Genomic DNA, 4,014 nt, shown 5'->3' with positions numbered 1-4,014 from the left:
TATACCATTCAGTACCTGGATCTAAAATGGGTGTATTCTTTTTCAGATACACGTTTGAGAAAGCTTTAGAACTACGTTGTTTTTAAAGATATACGAGTTATTTCAGTTCTATCTTGGAAGTTGTCTATATTACGTTGCTTAATCTAGAATATAATAAAAGAGATGTACATCTTATTAAGTTTGTTTCTGACTTTTGCCGGATCAGGTATTATACTTTTTTTACCATATTTTATAGTGTTACCTTATATTTTTCCATTTTTAACTATTATTTTTTATTTTATACTTTTCTTTAATTGGCGAGCGCGTGGGGGTATAGATTTAAAAAAATCTAAATTTTCTTATTTGATCGTGTGCACCAAGTGTTGTTGATTTTCTATTTAATCGGTCCAATATCCCCTGCGAGCGATATCGATATTATTAATTTCATTAATATTTTTTCTATTAGAAACAAAGAACGAAAATGGTTTTGATAACTAAAACTTAAAAAGAAATTATAGTAAAATGTTTATTGAGATCTACCCACTGAACTATTAAAAACACTTTCCGTTTCAAGATATAAAAATTACTAAATCGAAATAATGACTTATTTTTCTATTCTGCGTAGATCAGGTACTGACAGACGAACAATTAAACTAGACTTTTTTCCCTTTTCTCCAATCAAGCAATTCCATCTTTTATATATTAATTTACATTCTAAATTATCAACGATATATTGTGTGCTTCAAACTAGAAAGTATACTCTTTCCTAGATATATATGCTGGCATTTTATTTACTTTTCTGTTTACATTCAATTTCTGTTAATTAAGACTTCTTATGGAACGCGCCGTTTGCAAATGTTATGACTCCTGCTCTATTCTTGCATATCAGACAGGATTATCTACCGTTTACACCTCTGTCTTGCACCCCCATGTAAGACAAGTCGGGTGCTTTAAATGACGTCATTGACGCACGCCTTTTATGAATGAATCGCGTTCTTAGGATGACGTCATTTTTCCGTTATAAATGAAGTTGTATGTTCATACGCTACTATATAAGAAAAACGTGCGTAATGAGGATATCAGTTTTCATGATTTCAGTTCCGAAAATAATTGACATGTAATATGCAAGAAAAAGAATCAAACACCAGCTGTTGGTACAGACGGGAATATCTAGCTCTCGGGTAACTGTTTAGCGGAAACTCGGCAGAGCCTCGTTACCACTGTAAAGAGTTACCCTCGAGCTAGATATTCCGGTCTGTACCGGCAGCCGGTGTAAGATTCTTATAATATATGATTTTCTTGTTTGTACCTATAGTGTATGTTTATATAGACGGACACAATTAAATGTTATTAAACTGACCTATTCCCATAGTTTTTACATAGAAAAAGCGATAGAAATAGAGAAAAAGACATACCATTATCTTTCTTCTGTAAAATTTAAATGGTACATTTAAAAAATTAATATTCATTTACTTATGAAATCATTTTTTCAAGTCAATTGTAACCGTGGCATAGTGATGCATTTTTGAGAATCTCAAATTCATAGACATAATTTTTATAGGCTAAAATATTAATGAATATGGAAAATCTTATAAATAATTTCTGATAGGGAATTTTTTACTTAAAGATGATTAGAAAAAGAAGAATTTATTATTTAACACTCCCGAATTTAGTTTTTTTTTTTCTTCTGATTGTCTCACACGTTATGAAAATTACCTAATACATGGTCAGTTAAATGTTTACACGTGATTTTTATTATGATTCCAGTGATACCGGAAGTGCAAGCCAATTTAGCAGACGATTGTGACAGTGCAACCACCAGTCATGGTATATATTTTTATTGTACAACACAGCTCATTTCACATAACTTATTTAGATTTATATCGAAAAAAGATTAAATTTCAAGACACACGTTAAGTTGACAAAAAAAGAGTTAGGGTCTTTGTTAAGTTTCGGGCTAAAAGTTCACTTTTCAGGTACCTATGAGTTATTTATGTCAAATAACTTGGATACTTTAAACTCGGGAATGGCAATATGGGCAATTTCGATATAAAATGAATTCAAGCATAATCTGAAGACTTAAATGAACTTTGTAATCATGATACGCTAACATCTCTAACAAAGCAGCTGATTTACTCGATATATATAGAGCGTTTTTTTCCTCGTCAGCAGTGGTAAGCGAGAAAATAACCCGTATTTTAATCAGGGGTTATGTCTTCCAGCACAAATTGCGGCCATTGTATATTTCTTCCCAATGAAAATAAAATAAAAAAATAATAATTATAATGATGACACCAGTACCGGTTAGTCCAGGGATTGACTGATATTAAATTGTAAAAACTTGCTTCATAATTGATCTTTGAAAAATTAAATAAACTACATTTGTTGAAATACTGAGGTTCTAAGTAACTTGCAACGCAAATTCAATACGAATTCCTTAACTGTACATGTAGTACAAGGGGCATAATATGAAATTATTTCAGTTAGTTGCAACGGCAGCGCGTTTTTATAAATAAGTCAAACCTGCGAAATATGATTAGTAGAGTTCTTCAAAATATTCACCATAGACCTTTACATACTTTTCCAGCCTCAGAATCCATTCCCAAAAATGCATTTTTGAACTGGCCTTTGGGTATATTGTTTATACACCTGAAAAGAGCGCTTCCAACCTCTCTATGGATTTCGAACCGGCGACCGTGAAGGCAAGATTTGATGTCTGGATTAACCAAAAGTGACAAGGAGAGAGGTCAGAAAGAACTATAAGCGGGAGGTAGCAAAACCTCAATTCTCTGCTCCTCTAAATAAGCTTGAACCAAGGCTGACCCTGACCTGGGGTACTTTGTAATGTAGTGATTAACTGCAGAAGTGAGAACATGGTCATGGTAAAACGTTCAAGCGACACTACCCCTCTGAGGCACAGCGACACGGGCCACTATTCCATCACTGTCAAAAAATAGAGCGTACATAACTCTTTTAACGCTCCTGCTACGTCGAACAACAACTGGGCGATCGCTGTTTTCATCTACCCACATTTTGTTACTCAGTTTATTGTTGGGCTCAAAAAATAAAGCCACGTTTCATCCTCTGTGACAATATCTCACGTCTAGGGTCACGATCTTTAAACCTAGTTAATAAGGCCAAGGCTTTTTCAATCCGCTCCCTTTTTTGGTCAGAAGTTAGCAAATGTGGAATCCCACGGGCGCACATTTCCCTTAACTTTAACACATGTGACGCACTAAAGCCCGGTATCTCACTTATCTTCTCCACGGTTACATCTTCATCTGCTATGGCTTTGACAATGCTGATGTCTTTTTTCAGATGTAGCGAAAATTGGCCGCCCAGGGCGGGATCATCCTTAACATTTGTTTTATCTTCCTAACACATTGACATCCACCTGGCATTTGTACGATATATTAGGGCACTTTCTCCATAAACTAAATCTAGATCCGTTTTTATTTCTGACGCGCATTTATTAACCCATGGTTTTTGCAATAACTCTTTGGTCCTCTCTCAAATCAAATACAAATGACCTACTAAAATTTAAGTGCACGTGCAAAAAGTGCGAAAATAGAATATTGGTTAAAAAAATCAATAATCTTTCCAACCGTATATTATACATGTATTTTCACACGCAAATCATGGTTAAATTGAGTTGTTGCCACTTATTAATATATGCCCCAAGTATAAATTTCTTTTTACTCTCCATTACCTGAAATGCTTTGATATTGTAATAAAGGCCCAGTCACTTGCGGGGAAATTGGCAATTCTTGATTAGTTAGCTACATATATACAATAGATTTTTTGTTTTTCAGGTGGAGTTGCTGTATTTATTTGCATGATCGTCAGTTACCTGGGAACATGCTGGCTCATCAGAAACAAACTTGATTCTAACTGAATATGTGACCAAAAAAAACGACAGAAAATAAAAACAACGACCTTTGATGAAAACTTTTTTTCTATGTTAATTTCTAGAAGAATGTAAAATTTATATACTATATCCTGTTATATAATAATAATATTATATGAAAGAAGCAG

At 33.7% G+C, this 4,014-nt stretch overlaps 1 long non-coding RNA gene across 1 annotated transcript; it reads left to right on the top strand.

Moving 5' to 3' along the window:
• On the top strand, window positions 1–4,014 carry LOC132729861 (uncharacterized). The gene is made up of 3 exons (XR_009625678.1): window positions 1–205; window positions 1,747–1,806; window positions 3,792–4,014. It is a non-coding gene; the product is annotated as an uncharacterized LOC132729861 (long non-coding RNA).

The sequence above is a fragment of the Ruditapes philippinarum genome, unplaced genomic scaffold, assembly GCF_026571515.1.
Source record: "Ruditapes philippinarum isolate M1 unplaced genomic scaffold, ASM2657151v2 ctg417_1_1_1_1, whole genome shotgun sequence".
Taxonomy (NCBI): domain Eukaryota; kingdom Metazoa; phylum Mollusca; class Bivalvia; order Venerida; family Veneridae; genus Ruditapes; species Ruditapes philippinarum.
The sequence above is the reverse complement of the archived record's forward strand: the minus strand, read 5'-3'. Positions and strand labels throughout refer to the sequence as shown.